The sequence below is a fragment of the Sinocyclocheilus anshuiensis genome, unplaced genomic scaffold (assembly GCF_001515605.1).
Source record: "Sinocyclocheilus anshuiensis isolate Anshui unplaced genomic scaffold, SAMN03320099.WGS_v1.1 scaffold1500, whole genome shotgun sequence".
Classification (NCBI taxonomy): domain Eukaryota; kingdom Metazoa; phylum Chordata; class Actinopteri; order Cypriniformes; family Cyprinidae; genus Sinocyclocheilus; species Sinocyclocheilus anshuiensis.
In genome coordinates, this window is record NW_015537960.1 from 1,725,962 (window position 1) to 1,744,895 (window position 18,934).

Below are 18,934 nucleotides of genomic sequence, written 5' to 3' on the forward strand. Positions count from 1 at the left end.
CTCATGGGGACTCATGTCACGGTGGGGACCTAAATTGAGGTCCCCACGGGTAAACAATCTAATAAATCACACAGAATTAAGTTTTTTGAAAATCTAAAAATGCACAAAGTTTTCTGTGAGGGGTAGGTTTAGGTGTAGGGTTGGTGTAGGGCAATAGAAAATACGGTCTGTACAGTAGAAAAACCATTACGCCTATGGAGAGTCCCCACAAGGATAGCAAACGAGACGTGTGTGTGTGTGTGTCATAAATACCACAAACTCCAAACACATTGTGTCTGTTTTTTTTTCTCTCAAAACGTTTGTTTGTTACAAAAGAAGTGAAGTGGCATCCTATACTCAGAATTTGTGCTCTGCATTTAACCCATCCAAGTGCACACACACACAGTAGTGAACACACACCCAATGCTGCAGCACCCAGGGAGCAGTTAGGGGTTCGGTGCCTTGCTCAAGGGTCTCACCTCAGTCATGGTATTGAAGGTGGAGAGAGCGCTGGTTATTCATTCTCCCCACCTACAATCCCTGCCGAACCTGAGACTCAAACCCACAGCCTTCAGGTTACAAGTCCAACTCTCTATCCATTAGGCCATGACTGCCCCAGAACTGCACTGAGATAGATAGATCTAATTATTTCTACTAATTTTATTTCTAAATTTTTTAAATGGAAAACAAAGGATGAATTGAAGATTAGATGAGGTGAAAGAATGACTGTACTTGTTGTTTGTCCATTGATTAGTTCACCTGTTAAATACACAATATAAGAATGAATATTAATTATTGGGAAAATGTTCAGTCATTTGACAGATGATAAAACACTCACCATTAATCAGCAGCAGTAGTGACACACACAGTGAGATCAGAAACCTCATTGTGACTAACGGCTCCTCCTGCACCTGCACACACATATACGGCATATACACATATGTTTCTTACATTTTGTTATATTTTCTTTCTGTTTAAAACATTCACAGATACTTAAATAAAATGCCAATTTTACAAAATATAAGAAACAGCCAAACTCATTAGAGCCCAATGTGATGAAATGAAGAGAAATAACTTTACCTGAGGTCGAATGCTGCTGCAGAGCAAACTCAGGGAGATTCTCTCTTCAGCATCTGAATACAGTGATGATGATCTGCAGCTCTCATGATCTTATCAGTGCCTTTAATAACTGTGGGTGGATCATTACTGGAAACAATTAGAATTTCTCAAAAATTGCTTAAGCAAGTTTTTCATTTTAATGTGGAATCGATTTTTTTTTCTCTTTAATTTGAACTGATTGTTTCCTTGTGTACCTGCATCAGAAACACATTCTTCAACTATTGAATAGATGTGAATGTAGATGGAATGACGGCGGGTCAGTTTGATTTGTTTTGCACTTTTTATCCAAAGCAGCAGATTTTTTTCCAAAAGTAACAGAAATAGCCAAAACACCCAGTGAGTGACACAAAGGTGACTCGAAAGATTCATGTTCTTGATGATGTTAATTACTTCTTAGTTTAAATAATAATTAATGGTTACTTTAAATACTTTACAGCACATCTCTATCTGGAAGGTTGCATGCAGTGGTCTAATAAGATGGGGTTTCTGAAATGTGCAAACTAGCAAGATCATTACAGGAATGCAGAAATACATATTTATTTTAAATGCAATTAACACATCAAACCTAAAGTAAACTGTAATGTCTTTTAAAACTCTTTAGAAATGTTATACATTCCTCGCCTGCAGACATTTTACAAGAAGCACATCATTCAAACTAGATAGATAGATAGAATCTTTATCAATATTTTAAGTTTTATATTTTAAGTTTTCAATTGTGCAATGCTTTGAATGTGCACATCAAGAGTTTTTGATAAGAATTGAACAATCATTTTCAAATTTCTTAACATTGTCATGATTTTATAATGCCATTTATACAATCCCTTGTCACTATGGGGGCGCATAAGAAGAGCTTAATGCATTATGTAACATGAGAATAAACAGCATTTCACCAAATCCAGGTTAGTATTAAACTGTACATATACTAATACATTTTTAACAATACAACAATGTATAATGAAGAACACAGTAAATCTGGCACTAATTGGGACCAATATAAGGAACAAAATGGGGGGAGGGGTGTTTATAAAATTATAGCATGAGCATCTCACGAGAAGTACTGTGTACTTCCTTGTTTGTTTTGTCAAACCTGATAATCAGGTTTACTGTTTGCATTTTTAAAAATTACATTTCAGAGCTTTTAAGAAACCACCAGAATGGATTCCACACAGTGAATGATTCTTATCAAGTTACCTGTATTTGCTGCAAATGCATTTGGTCAAGATTCCCCAGAATAATCTTACCATCTATAGAGATAAACAGAAATTCTTCTATGAATGTAGAGCATGAAACCTCGAACATTATTAGGAACTGATCATATCCATTGCTCTCAGTGAAGCTCAAACCTCATGTATAGAGGAGACACACGACAGAAGACAGAAGAATCTCTAATTCTTCACTAAAAAAAACAGTGTTATTTACATCTCATTAAATATAAATTGAGACAATGTTGACCCAATTGTTCATTATAAGCTTGCTGATGTGTGTTGAAGGCAAATGGATGTGCAATAAAAGCACTTTCACACATTTTATACTGAATATATCGGCTATACTACGACATGCCATACCAGGCCAAAGAGTCTTTCGCATGTGGAGCATATGTTAACCCTTAGAGACCAATTGGAACACAATCAATATTTTTATAGGTTAAAACTACATACAAAAGCAGTTCATACTTTATCTAATAGCGCATATATTTATCTTAACATGTTTGGCAGGAACAAATTTGCAATCTAAATTACACCATTTCCTGAATGTATACGATCAAATGTAGAAAATGGGCATGGAAATGATCTGTAATATTTTGTTGTCAAATCCAAACAGCAATCAGAATGGTATTATTAATTATAATAATGCTAAAAAAATGCAGTTGTCTTCAACGGTTATTAATGTTAGGCTCTCACACAACAAGGTTTATTCAAGGACAGTGTCAGTGTCAGGGTTGGGGATGAAGGACGGAGCGAGGACTCAATAGTGCGGGAAGATAAGGGCTTTATTAATAAAATAAAACAAAACAGACAACAAAAACTACCCTGTGGGGGAAAAACAGGCTGGCACCATGAATTATACTAGACCGAAGTGACAGAACCCTGACAGTCAGAGGACTGCTTGAATGTGAACTTACGTAAATATATCTGTCTCACAATTAATGCACTCTGCTCTACACAGCCCTTGAATTTCAGTTTCTCTTCACCGTCTATAAATAAAAACTAGAACAATATTGGAACATTTTTGATAATATGACCACTGACTTGACTAATATGACCATCTTGCCTTCTAAGGAAGAACAACTGTACATTCTTCATAGCTGTTAGTGTTGAAAGTAAAATAGCATGATGATGATCATTAATCTGAGTCTTATATTTTTACTTAAAGACAAAATTAACAGTTTTGAAACAAAAAAACATACTATGAGGCCAACTATCAATTTTTATTTTTTTTCTCATTTACCTTTTGGATCATTCAGACCTTATTCATATATGCTTAATACTGGATAAAATACTAAACACAATTTTTAAGAAAAGAAAGTCATGTTAGATTTCATATCATATCACATATTTTAGTTGTTTTCAGAAAAAACAAGTCAACATTAAGTGAGTTTTTGCTTGAAACCAGCAAAATAATCTGCCAACGGGGTAAACAAAATAATCTTGTTTTCTGTTTGAAATAAGATTATTTTGCTTACTCCATTGTTTTTTTCTGAAAACAAGACAATATTTTTTAATTGTCTAGAAAATCCTTCTTGATTTATGAATTTTTAGATATTTTGGCTGGAAACAAGACAAAAAAATCTAAGCTAGATTGTAGACCAACACGTGTCCATCACCAGGGCAAACTGACGGCTGTCAACCCCCTCGACACGAACTTCCACATTCATCTTCTGGTCGAGCTCTGCATCCACTTTACCAGTGAAGGGCCGAGTAAACTCATCATCCTCATATGGAATCATCCGAACCTGATATCTGCCTTCACCAGCGGGAAGAGTCTTGTGCACAATGCTGTTAAATCCGTTATATCTGTGTTACAATTACAGGCATGTGTAAATTTTGTTTTAAAAGAATACCATGTCTGTGTCTGTGTGTGTGTGTGTGTGTGTGTGTGTGTGTGTGTGTGTGTGTGCGTATGTGTTTGTGGTTAAGACAATGTAACCATGCTAGTTACTAATGGATGTAAGGGATTATTTTAACCATAAATATGATGACAATTCTGTCATCACTTACTCTGCCGTGTGCCAATTCAAACTATGACATTCCAAACTGACATTCATTCTTCCACGGAACATGGCAGGTGACATTTTTAAGGTTCAAAAACAGATGCACAATGCAATAGAAACATAAAAGTATAATTCAAATATTCCATGTTCATGCACTATATTTCAAATGTTCTGAAATCAAACAATATCTTTGTTTAAAGTAGAGACCGATTCATTATTCACTGAAAATGTTGACATCTGCATTAGCTCTTTTTGGTGGCTGATAAGAGAAGTAGTGGTGTCTGAATCATAACATCTCAGATCAGATTAGATCTTTTCAAGGAATATGTTTTACAAAACCATTTAGAATAATTTGTTCATGAGTCTAACTGACCTGCTTATAAAGCTCCTTAAACAAAACTATAATTCAGAGAGAGAGAAAAAAAAACTATAATTGAAGCTTGAAAGTCCTCATGAGGACTAACTGCATTACAATGTTTATTTCTACCACTTAACAAATAAAGATTTGAGTGTTTGAACAACATGAGGGTGAGAAAATTTCCATTTTGGTTAAACTATCCTATAATAAAATAGTACATCTGAAATTAGAATTTGTATTTGACTCGCACCTCTCCAGTGGGTTGATTTCCACATTGGAAATTCCACATGGAAATTCCACATTTCCACAACTGAATTTCAAAGGAATTATTTTATTTATTTATTTTATTTATTTACTTATTGTATTTTTTTTTTAATTAAAGCAACATTAAAAACTGCAAAAGTTATGCAAAAAGTTGCATCCGACAAGTGAAATAATGGTGGAGAATGCAAGCAAAACTTCAAGAAAATGCAAAAAATCTCTTTAGTGGCATGGTGCTGTGCATCCTTCCCCACTGAATTTCTTTGAGACTTTAGGATGTCCCTTACTGAAGAATTAATCCATAACAAAAGGAAGGGCACAAACAGACCTTCCTAGAGATTTCTCAAAGTTTCAAAGAAATTCCTCAGGTGGTCAAATCAAAGTCTGTTGGTTCTATCAGGCACTACAAATGTTTGGGATGGTGTATTTGAATAGATTATACATAATTTGTCCTACCAAAAGATTTGTGCCACAGATGTGTTCATCATTATCAAAATGGAATTCCACTCTGCCATTCCGGACCGTTCCTTTGCAGCTGGGATCATTGAGGTGTAAGACGTCAGCTGGAAAACCAGTCTCAAAGAGCTGACAGCGAGACACAGACATGGAGCCAGAGCTGCTTTCACAGGTTTCTGAGAAATCTGAGAGAAAAAAGCAAATTAAACAACTGAAAAACTTTTCAAATTTTGTTATGGAATGATACCAACCAAAAGAGTCAGGTTGTGGTCTAGATAAGTCGTTGTTACATAAACAGCCATAAACACCATTTTTCTTCCCACACCATTCATCCTCAGAGCAGCTGAGTTCAGAACAATCTTCCAAATCTAAGAGAAGAACAGACACACAAAATACAAACCAAGACATGTGACACGACACTCCAGCTCAGGGCCGTTTCCAGGCAATGTGGCATACAGGCATCGTCAGATTGACAGTACTCTAGCCCAATAATGTTGGGGGATCCAGTGGGGGCGGCAGTCATATTTCAGAGTGACCATGCCACTCTTTATCACAACCCTGCTAAAAGTTATCACCAGTACATGCGCCAGTACATGCGCTCATTGGCGCCCCTTCAGCTGGTGGCGCCCTAGGCGACCGCCAAGCTCGCCTATGCCTAGAAACGGCCCTGCTCCAGCTCCCTGTGTAAATTATTCAAAGCTGAAGACAGTTTATCTTGAGTTTAACATGTCTTATTTATTTTTAACAAAAGGGATAAAACAGCCCCTTTGTAACTGAGTTTCTTAATTGTTTTCATTCTACTTTGTAAGCTGTATTGCGTTTTACTAATATGATTTTTTTTGTATCGAATCTGGAGAAATGTGCTACGAATACATTTAATAATGTAATAGCGGGATAAACAAAAACTGTCTAATGAAAATGCATGTATAAAAAGATGCACATGAGAGTTCATAAAGGAGTTGACAATACTTTACCAGTGTTAGTGATGGGCAGAGTAAAGGAATCTATGGGTGGGATTGTCTCTGTTGTTGTAGATGTTTCATTAAGACCTGTGATATCTAGTATTATAAATATTTTTTATTAATATCAATAATTTTCAAGTAAAATCCAGACAAATTAATGACTGAAGTGCATAAATAAATTCTCACCTACACAGTAAACTGAACAAAATATTGGCTTGACAAACTCATAAACATCGTTATTTTCTGGACAGACTTTGACTCTTATATGGTGGGATGTGTAACCACAGCAACCACTCCATGTGGAAGCACAGACCTGACGGGTGACCACTCAATCTTCCAGGTCTGTGTGAGAGTCAATGAGCCACAGTGGGGATTCAGTGCCACACATGCCTTGATTTACACATGATTATGGCATCTGAGCATTTTGACCATTGTAGAACAGCCTGTACCAGCCATTCAACTCCACGTTATAATCACACACATCATAGTAATAGTAAGAATAGTCAGTGGCTCTCCAAGGCTCATCCAGACTGGTGTAGGTGTAGCAGGGGCCGACACTTGGGGTGGTGAAAGGTAATTTTATGGAAAATTTGAAACAGAGCATTATATAATGAAGATTAAATGTATCAAAGCATTCATTCATTTGTAACATGTCTGCACTGACAGGTGGGGTTGAGGAGTGCTAAGGACTCTAAACTACCCCACTGGGGAAAACACAGTCTAGATACAAGGCAATGCTGGACACAAAAGGAAACACCACACACACACAGGAAAACTCAACAACCATCTGGCACAAGACAGGGTGCACAGGGAGAATAAACGGAATTAAATGAGGGTGACGAGGGAGACTGAGATAACAAGGGGCAGGGTCGAGGTATTAGACAGGAGAGTATATGGCACATAGAAACAAACATGACAGAAGCCATGTGCTCACACCAAACATGACAATATAAGACTAAATGTCCAGTAAAACATTCACAAGCCATGTGCTCAACAACGACAACACACAAAACTAAACAAGAGCAGCCACGTGCTTACATCTAAAGACAAAACATGGAGTATGAGTGTCCTGGATCCCGATACTGAACCGAAACCAAACTGGACAGAAGAACCAGGATTTAGACAACAAGCAAACACACAACACACCATACTGATGAGAGAACACATGGTCCAAGAACAACCTGAAGCCACCAGCTCATAGAGACAAGACAACACCACATGACTCTCGCCAAACTAACAAGAACAATCAAAGTGACAGAACCCCGACATGCATAGCTGGTGGCCATATGAAAGTTTACTCTACAATTTGTGATAATCAGGTCAGATACAAAGATGAATGGATGTACCTGCACACTATCTAGGAGCTGGGATTGAAACTGTTGGTCTGGTGAATTTGTAGACATAATAATCTCCAGGGCAAGCTTTGACTTGGATTGGTTCAGATCTGTAATAACTGCACTGATCATAGCGAGAGCCATACATTTCACGGGTAACAACTCCATCTTCTAGACGAGGATGAGAGCCACCAAGCCACAGACCACTAAAACCTCCACAAGACATAAATGACACACACCACTCAGGCATCTCAGTACTCAAGCCATTCGTGAAGAGTCGATGCCAGCCATCCCATTCTACAGGAATGTCATCAAGCGCACTTCCAGGTCCAAACATATGCCAGTGGATGAGTGTGCTTCTCCAGTGGTTGTCGAGTATGTTGTAGTTATTGCACGGGTCATAATCTATGTTAGTGAGAGATGAGACCAAAACGGACCTGTTTATTAATAACCCTTAAAAAATAGAGTACAAATATAGTACAATACAAAATTCAAGTGTGTTATTAGCATACTGTACTTTTTTTATACTAAAAATAAGAAAGTATACTTTCAGTGTACTTCTCAGAAATATAAAATAACGCTTAAATGTACTCGACACATACTGACAGAAAAGTCTAAGTATATTTGGCCTATACTTGTTTTCAATCTTTTGATCAAGATATAATTAAAAGCTTGTAGTTGTGTTTACACAATTGATTAAGTAGCCTATTAAATACTTTTTTCACATTGTTTTAAATACTGTCTTATAATTCAAGTTTATATAATAAAAAGTCAGCTTTGGATTGAAATAGCTTAGAATAAATAAAACATGCATGGAACTGAACCTGTATTTATAATGTTTGTTTTGAACTGGGATGTCAATTTGAGTGTAATTTTTATATGTTTTGGCATCCAATACAATAGATTTGTTTAAAAATATTGATTTATAATGAAAACAAATATGTTAATAAATCTGAGTATGTGAATTTTTTGTGTAGTCCACTTCTATTCTCGTAGCTTCGTAAAATTATGGTTGAACCCCTGATGTCACATGGATTATTTTACCGATCTCCTTGCTACGTTTCTGGACCTTGATCGTGGTAATTACATTGCTGTCTATGGGAGGGTCAGAGAGCTCTCAGAATGCATCAAAAATATCTTAATTTGTGTTCTGAAGACGAACAGAGGTCTTACGGGTTTAGAACAACATAAGGGTGAGTAATTAATGACAGAATTTTCATTTTTGGGTGAACTAACCCTTTCACATTAATCAATGCATTAGGTATCTTGAATTACCAATCAACAATACAAAAAACAGTACAGCATTTATTAATCTAGGTTATTATTACCTTCTACATATAATAATTATATATTTTGTAGCATTCAGGTTGTATAAATTAACATTCATGTATTAAGAAAAATTAATGACTGAACGATAGTATAATATATAATAATATAGTACGCCTTACCATTGTTTCCTCTGCATTTGCTCCCCTTCACTCTCTTCTCCCCCTCTCCTCTCTTTGTATACTAAGTTCCCCCAAAACTCATCTAAAATCTATTTGGTGTTTAATGTGAACAATAAGTTACTATTCATGTCATTGAAATGCCTCAGTGTGACTTGTAAAGTGGTCTCATTCACAAAGAACTAAAATAAAAGGTAATGCCGATTTTAAGAGTTCAGAGATATTCTGTTACTGGTGTGCCCTTTCCCAGGGTCTTTCATGCAAATTGCCTCCTGTCCCCAATAAGGTGAAAACTCCCAAGGTGTAGGATCTTGATTAATGCAAATTCCAATCGTTAGGTAATGCCTCAGAATTTAAGTTTAGAACAACAGTATTGCTCGACCAGTCTACATAGTGTGAGCCTTTACCTCCGATTATTGTAAAATTACTCTAAGGTAGGCTACATGGGAAACCATGACATGACTATATAAAGCTACAATTAGAAAAAGCAATGTTGGTCAGCTTTTCTATAGTAGAGGTCATGATTTCCGACTAGAGATAGTGTTACTTCAGTTACAAATGTAAGGGGACTAAATAAAGTACTTTTAGAAAAGAGAAAGAATGGGCAGCCATCTAAATAGTGTTAGTCAATTACCCTTTTCTAATGACCAAGACAGATGTGTTTTTGACCGCCGTGGCCTAATGGTTAGAGAGTCAGACTTGTAACCCAAAGGTCGTGGGTTCGAGTCTCGGTACTGGCAGGGATTGTAGGCGGGTGGAGTGAATGACCAGCGCTCTCTTCCACCCTCAATACTTTGACTGAGGCGAGACCCTTGAGCAAGGCACTGAACCCCCAACTGCTCCCCGGGCACCACAGCACATGTCTGCCTACTGCTCCGAGTGTGTGCTCACTACTCACTGTTGTGTGTGCACTTGGATGGGTTAAATGCAGAACACAGATTCTGAGTATGGGACACCACACTTGGCTACACGTCACTTTGACTTCACTCACTTCACATACGTGGCCAGAGCGAGACTCTGAATGACACTGTGATCTGAATGAATGAGTACAATCGGAAGCAAAGTGTTCAGCAGGATAATCAAATGGCTAGATAAATTATATAAATGACTAAATTTGATGTTGTGATGAAATGGAGTCAGATAAGTAGTTATCTGAAACTAAATTATTTTGTGCATATTAATTAATTGTGCACTGAAACGACAGAACATACAGGAAACCTTCAGCCACAGTATTGGATATGGTCATTGGGCCAATTGTGTGAACCTTACAACATGAAATTGACCTGTTACTCCACCCATTTACCTGTTCATCATTACCGTCTCATTATCTACATGCATATTTACCTGCTTTCTTCAGTAGCTCTTACTGATCATTACAACTTTGTGATTTCTTATTTTATTTCTTGTCTGATTTTGATGTTTCTGTTAAAGTCCTTAGCTCCAGAAACAAACCCCCATTACACACCATTCAGAAATTGGGAGATATAAATGAGCGATTAAATGATATAAATGATAACATCACAATTGGAGATGAAAAATAATACCAAGATGTACCTAATAAAACCTCTTTAGCCATATTAATTATTCCTACTATACTTTGATTTCTACACTTTTAATGTAAAACAAAGGATGGAAATAGGAAGAAGTGAAGATTAGATTAAATGAAATAATTATTGTACTTGTTGTTTGTCCGTAAATTATTTCACCTGATATAAAACAATATAAGCATGAAAAAAAACAATGAAAAAATATAAAGTGTATCTGTCACAATCAAAAACCCGTTGAATATATATTGAATACATGACATACAGTTCCAGATCAAAGAGTCTTTTAGATATGTAGCACTTTAACTCTCAGAGAACAATTGAAACACAATAAATACCTCTTAAATAGATTAACATTATGTACAACAGCAGCTCATACTTTATCTTTTAGCTCATATCTTAACATGTTCATCATCATATCTTAACATGTTAGGCAGGAACGATTTGAGTCATATAATATGATCACTGTCTACTGATTGTTTATGATCAAATGTAGACATTTTCTAATTACTTAACTTGTAATATTTAGTTGTCAAATCCAAACATGGATTTTCTATGCTAATTTCTGTCTCACACTGAACGCACTCTGACCTACCCAGCTCTTCACTGCCAGTCTCTCAAGTAAGCAAAAGAACAATTCAAGAACATTTTTGTTTATCTGGCCAGTGATCAAATCTCACACATGACTTTCTCTGAAAGAACAATTCAACCAGTGTGGCAACATTCTTCAAAGCCTTTAGAATTGAAAGTAAAATAGCAGGACATGTCTCATGCATATTATCGTAGCAAAAAACCTAAAACTATGATCATTAATCTCTTTCTTCCTTGTACTGAAAGTAAATTAATACAAAAGGAAAAACAGGCAGATTGTCAGGTGCCCTGCTTAGCCATCAAAATTATTTTCCCCCACTACCTTCTAGATCATTTCAACTGCATTTTTGTGTCCCTATTATATATGCCTTATAATAAATTTAGTAAACGCATATCTATATCGTTGTTACCTTCTCCTTACAGACATGAGTTATGCTGTTCACAGTACATTGAATGACTTGACTCTCTATCATGATTCAAATGTGACAAACATTTTAGTCAGATACAGTACTTCACAACTTTATTTATCATGCTTTGCCTGTTTGTGTTTTGTTTAGTTCTTGTGTACTTCATTAGAAAGTAATTTGGAAGAGGTTGTTTGTCAAATTTTTCATTATTGCAATACATTTTTTTTTTACGTTATATTTATAAGTTTATGATATTAATTTAATCTGAGTCCAATTAAGTGTTGCCAGTATTTCAGTGTTTCTAAAATTTCGACTAGGGTGCCAACAAAGTCTGACACTGATCACAACATAACATATTTCAGGTTTGTTATCTCTAAAATTCTGCTGCCCAATTTTTATAAAAAGTTGGAGAATTGAAAAGCAACTGCAGAACAGGAATGACTTTTAATGTTTTTGCATGATTAAGCAAGAATAAACAAGAATATGATGGTCTTTGGTAATGTAGCACAACCTCTGAAGTAAAATACAATTAATTTAGTATAGAACAATTCATGTAAATAATTAAATAACTGATTATGGAACATAAAATAACATTTATGACAAGGAGAAATTTACAAACCCTCAAATATTCATTAAAATGGCATTAGAAATTATGTTATATTAAATATTTATATATACTTTATATTAAAGTAGGGTCAGGAAACTCATCAGAGGAACAAGCAACAGCATCAGAGAACCACACAGATGAGAAGCCTCAGATGCCTTCACTTGCTCTGGGACCCACTTATCTGTGAACAAGAAATATGATGCAATGAAATGTAATGTATTGCCAGCAGAAATCAACAGAAACCTTAATTTACAAATTATTAAAATAAATGAAATGTTCACCTGTGTTCCCTTCAGACAACATCAGAGGACCCATGGATATGGAAGCACTGTCATGGAAGTCCAGAGACCTGCGCTCTCTCCAGTGGTGTTCAGAGTTACAGTCCTTAAAGAGAAAAGAGAAAATCCAGCTGTGTGAATCCCTGATAAATATCATTGGACAAACATGAAACATAAAGGAGTGCACAAAGTGTCCAGCAGACAACAAACCTTACCACCATGGACATTAAGGGTAACATTTTCCTTCAATTTTTAATGTTTGATCAACAGGGGTTTATCAATGGTAAATTCTTAAATCCTTACAATTGAACCATTACATTTAACTATGGAGATGCATTCAATACATTAGTCCTATACAGAGAAACATATTATAATAACAGTTTTACTAATTATGAGAGGTTTTGTAAACTCACAGTTGAGCAGCTATTGCTTGACAGAAGGCACAGGTGAACAGCACAGTGCAGGTAAAGCTTAGTGGAGTTTGCAGTGAAGATAAACATCCTGAAGGAGAAACGGCTGGATGTTGAGACGCCGTTCTGCAGCAGCTCCACTGTGTCGTCATTTGGATTGGGACACCCGAGAATATTAACAATTACAATCAACAAATCAAATTGTTTAAATTGAAAGACAATCAACTAAAAATCGATTTCCTGTAAATCATCACACATTTGCATTCTATGTACAATAAATAAATGGAATTCTTTGCATTAGTACAGCAATACTGAAAGATAATGTGTGAGGTCATCCTAAAGGGATATGGCATATTATTTTTTCAGTCTATGCGCAGATTAGATAAAGTAATTTTTTTTAAATGTTAGTGAGTTAAGAGCTTTAAAAAATACATAAAACAACATTGCTTTACTCTCTGACGATGAGATCCCAGCGGAGACTGTAATCAGGATCATTCACAGGTGTAGCCCAACACGTCTCCATCACTAGGGAAAACTGTCGGCTGTCAACCCCCTCGACACGAACTTCCACATTCATCTTCTGGTCGAGCTCTGCATCCACTTTACCAGTGAAGGGCCGAGTAAACTCATCATCCTCATATGGAATCATCCGAACCTGATATCTGCCTTCACCAGCGGGAAGAGTCCTGTGCACAACACTGTTGAAATAATGGATAGACCTGTGTTAAATCTACTCTGATTAATGGCTAAAATGCTACTCCTTTAATAAAACAGCACAGCTGGAATCAGAATTTATATTTGACTCGCACCTCTCCAGTGGGTTGATTTCCACATTCATGGAAAGTGTTTGTGTTTGAGGATAAACACAGCTGAAAGAAAGCTTAAGGATTTTCTCTCTGCTGATGAGACCTTCTGACCTCGGTGTCCCCAGAATAAAGTTACTATAGATGAAGTGGGTGCCGTTGGCCTGTGGACCACATGTATAACATTTTGACATTTAGACTGAATTGAAAACAATAAAAACTTTTATTATTTTATTATTATTATTATTATTATTAAATATAAAACCCCAAAAAGTTCAAAAAGTATCAGTCAATTCAACTCTATTGGTTCTATCAGACACTACAAATGTTTGGGATGGTGTATTTGAATAGATTATACACAATATATCCTACCAGAAGATTTGTGCCACAGATGTGTTCATCATTATCAAAATGGAATTCCACTCTGCCATTCCGGACCGTTCCTTTGCAGCTGGGATCATTGAGGTGTAAGACGTCAGCTGGAAAACCAGTCTCAAAGAGCTGACAGCGAGACACAGACATGGAGCCAGAGCTGCTTTCACAGGTTTCTGAGAAATCTGAGAGAATAAAAACAATCAAATGATTGTCGGAATTATTAAACAAGAAAATGTAAAAATGACCCAAAAAAATCATGTTTTATATTTTGTTGTGGAATGTTACCAACCAAAAGAGTCAGCTTGTGGTCTGGGTTGGTCATCGTTACACAAACAGCCATAAACACCACTTTTCTTCCCACACCACTCATCCTCAGAGCAGCTGAGCTCAGAGCAGCGATCCCTCACGTCTAAGAAAAGCAGAGATAGATGAAATATAACACAAAGAAATTGAGTCATAATTACAGAGCTCAACATTCTGAGCCCCCTGAATGATTATTGCTCAACATTCCTCAAGTTAATAATATATATACATTTTTTTTTTCTAGTGAGTTCACTCTGCCATTCCGGACTGTTCCTTTGCAGCTGGGATCATTGAGGTTTAAGACGTCAGCTGGAAAACCAGTCTCAAAGAGCTGACAGCGAGACACAGACATGGAGCCAGAGCTGCTTTCACAGGTTTCTGAGAAATCTGAGAGAATAAAAACAATCAAATGATTGTCGGAATTATTAAACAAGAAAATGTAAAAATGACCCAAAAAAATCATGTTTTATATTTTGTTGTGGAATGTTACCAACCAAAAGAGTCAGCTTGTGGTCTGGGTTGGTCATCGTTACACAAACAGCCATAAACACCACTTTTCTTCCCACACCACTCATCCTCAGAGCAGCTGAGCTCAGAGCAGCGATCCCTCACGTCTAAGAAAAGCAGAGATAGATGAAATATAACACAAAGAAATTGAGTCATAATTACAGAGCTCAACATTCTGAGCCCCCTGAATGATTATTGCTCAACATTCCTCAAGTTAATAATATATATACATTTTTTTTTTCTAGTGAGTTAAAGTGAATTTCATAGTTTCAATAATTTTCCCACTGAGATACACAAATAATAGCCTATTAGTCAGGTTTTTTTTTTTTTTTTTTAAACAGACTTTTAACATTTGATCATTAGAATTAAATTGCTGTGGGATTTTATTACTTTACCTTAAAATTATCTATATAAACACCCTCTATATGTCTAAGTCTATGTTAGCTGTGAAATTGCACTTAAGAACAAGTGATGTCGGATTAGTGACAGGTTAGGTGAAAATCAGTTCATGAATCACAGCTCTTTCATGCACTGAATCATTTGGAAGCAGTTTGTCATAGTAGTTGATAGTGCAGCTGCATTTTTTTTTTTTTTCAACACTGGTGACAAGACCACAAAATAATCTGTGCTGAAATGTTATTATGGCTTACCACACCGCAGACCCGAGCGCCATTCTGGGATCTGTATCTCTAAGATGGCACAAGCTGTCTCGTAGGCCTCAACAGCTGAGCATAACATGCCATTAGCACGTGTGTACAGACACAGATCATACACACAAGAGTAGTAGTAAGGTGCAGGGTCAACATGAAGATGGCAGTTCTGGAAGGGGCGAGTGGTGTTGGTGATAATGCTACAGAGATCAGAATATCTCTGCCTGGATGGACACTCATCAGCATTACCAGTCTGGTCTCTGGCACCACAACTGAAGAATACATGACAAAACAAACTTTAATTAAATGCTTACACTATTTAATCACTTGGACAAAGAAAGAGTACACAGGTACACACAACAAACATCATTTGCTACTTTTGCATATTTTAACCAAAAGCAGTGATTCTCAACTTGTTTTTACAATGGACATTATGTAGTAACTCTATACAATATTAAAAGTAAGCAAAAGAAAAGACATCTGAAACCTCTGAACCTTTTTCCCTGTCCAGTGCTCTATCAAAACCTGAGAAACATTTTTTTTTCATCATGACCCACCAGGTAAAAACAGCTGTCCTAAAGTCTCATGGTTCTTACCCTGGAATGCTGGTGTCTGATTGCCAGCTGTGGCCAAAGGAATCATCATCAGGAGCGGGGTCTCCACTGGGCAGCACTTTGTCATCTGCAGGATTACCGTTGAAATTTCCACACATTCCGCATAGAGTTCCATAGAATCTTTCACTCACTCTGACTAGAAGGCTGCTAAGTCCATCAAAATGGACAATGAATTCATTGAAAGCATTTAGAATTACGAATCCCTGCTCCTCACGTATCTCTACAAGATCATTGTTTTGATATGCTGGTGTGTCAATGGCATTCCCATCAACCTGGAGGGAAATCAGAAAATTTCAACATCTCAAAAGAGAGAAAGTGAAAGAAAATATATTTACATTGACATCATTTGAAGTCCAACTTACTTTAACTCTCCTGTTCTGCCCAATTGTGATGTGCGTCTGTTGTCCATGCTGAGACAACCAAACATCCACTGCAGACACAAATGATACCAGCATGTTCCCACGATGCCTGTTGGTGGCCACCACACGGAACTCCAGATCATTGTCAGTTACATTACCACAGATCTGAGCAATTTCATATGAACAAGTTCCCTAATAGAAAATAACAATGCACGTAGTCTTCATCATTTCTTTCATTTGCCACACAGCTGCAACTTCACACCCAGAAATTTCTTGTAAGACATTAGATAGATTCATAAATCAAAGAATTTCCAGTGCTATGAAAAATATGATGCAGTATATTTGTATAGTATATTAGTATATTTTATTAGTATATTTGTATAGTATATAAGTATATTTGCAGTCAAATTTGTTTAGATAGTTTAAAACCAATAACCCTTATAACCCTCCTTTGAATAAACTTGACTGCTAAGTCAGTTGTCCCCTACTACTGGGTCACAAAACAACAGTTAAGGTAATTGTGTGCAAAAATAGCAGAGCTTACTAATTCATACCTGAAAGTGGGCCACAGCTCCATCAAAGGTGATGTAGTGGGGGTCACCCCAGACTGTGCAGGTGGACATTGGACTGTATCAGTCACGATGTCCATTTCTGACCGCACAATCCATGGTCGGTGGGCAGACAGATGCAGAGCAGCGTAGATCATTTGGAGCAAAACACTGACAGCGTTGGGAACATGTTGAATCCCAGAACTGTTCACCAATCTATAAAACAATAATGATAATGATGAACTTTACATTTTCATAACATAATGTCAATGAGTATTTTCACCTACAAAAAAACATCAAGGTACAGCATCATCATAAGGCTGTGTGCCTCGTTATTCTTTGCCCCATGTGATAATACTTAAACGAAAATGTAATGCTTAAATCCTTACCTTATAGTAGAATCAATCATACAAGCAGCCACATTGCTCCACTGGTACACAGAGTCCTCCACTCCTCACAAATCCCTCGTCACAGAAACAACCTTCTGAGCATGTGTGTTCACAGCTAGCATCAATGCTGCTGGCACATGTATGGCCACAGTCTGTGCCACACACCTCATAATGGCTGTTTGGGATGTTTGAGGAGCAGTCCATGACTGGAAATGCAACAACAAAATGTATTTGTAGAATGCAATTAATAGTATGTACGATATGAAATCTTTGAAATAAAAGGGGAAAACACTTTGAATAAAGAAAACAAATTCATCTGTGGTTGGTATTTTTACGTTTTACATACTTACCACAGAATGCATTTTCTCTCCAGGGATAGACAACAGTGTTGGCAGATTGACAAGCACTCACATAGGCTTGGACAGAGTGACACAAGACATCATTACTGTTCTCAGAAATGCACACATCAAACACACAGTTATTAAAGTAGGCCTGTGGATCAGCAGAAGCATGGCAGAAGCTAAAGGGACCCTGACTGTCCCTGATGATTTCACACAAGGCTTGTGAGATGAGAGTTGTGCTCTCATCTTGGCAATAGCCAGGAATATCACCGCCTCGACAGTCATGGTTGTATGACATGTCATCCTCAACCATCCATTCTGCCCCAAACTGGTCTGCTGAAGGTGCCAGATCACCTGAAGGAGTGAGGAAGTCATCCTCGGGAAGGCCGTTGAAGTTGCCACAAATGCCACACACAACTCCATTGTAGTCTGCTGGCACAACAATGTTTAACTCCCAGGAACCACCATAACTGACACCGAAACCATAGTCAGTTGAGACATACTGTATATAAACTGTCCTGTGGAGTAGACAGAGACCCGACCAGAGTCAAGGTAGACGGGAAGGTTTCTGATCTCTTCATCAACCTGGTTGAAGGAAAAGTGGAGATGGTTTATGCAATGCAATCCAATGAATAATTAGAACAATAATGTTTTTTCATATCACATATACTCCATGGCAAATTACAGTGAGTTTGAACAGCTTACTTTAACAGCAGAATAACCATTCATGTCCTGTGACATGTGCACAAGGTGCCCAGAGACGTTGACAAAAACTTCGACAGTTATTGACACTGGCCATTCATGCCATCCATCATTTCTTGCATCCACCTGGAAGTGCGGTAGACCACGAGTATCATCACGTACTTTGGCCAGCACATATCGGCATCTGCCTTGAAAGTCAAAATAAGTTCCATCAAAAGACTTATAATGGGGGTCTCCTGAAGCATAACAGCTACCATGTGGATGAGGATGGCAGCCATACTCCCCCTCCACCACACGGCAGATCTCCTGTTCACTACAAGATGATGGTGTGCAACGGACATTTCCAGTGATTCCATCACAGACACAAAGGAACTGACGCTC

General features: G+C 37.1%; 2 pseudogenes; both read right to left on the reverse strand.

Annotated features, from left to right (window-relative positions):
- Positions 1-3,892: 3,892 nt before the first annotated feature.
- On the reverse strand, positions 3,893-10,436 carry LOC107666946 (uncharacterized; annotated as a pseudogene).
- A 1,915-nt stretch (positions 10,437-12,351) lies between these two features.
- The window catches only part of LOC107666952 (alpha-tectorin-like), a 33,330-nt pseudogene continuing 26,747 nt past the window's right edge, over positions 12,352-18,934 (reverse strand).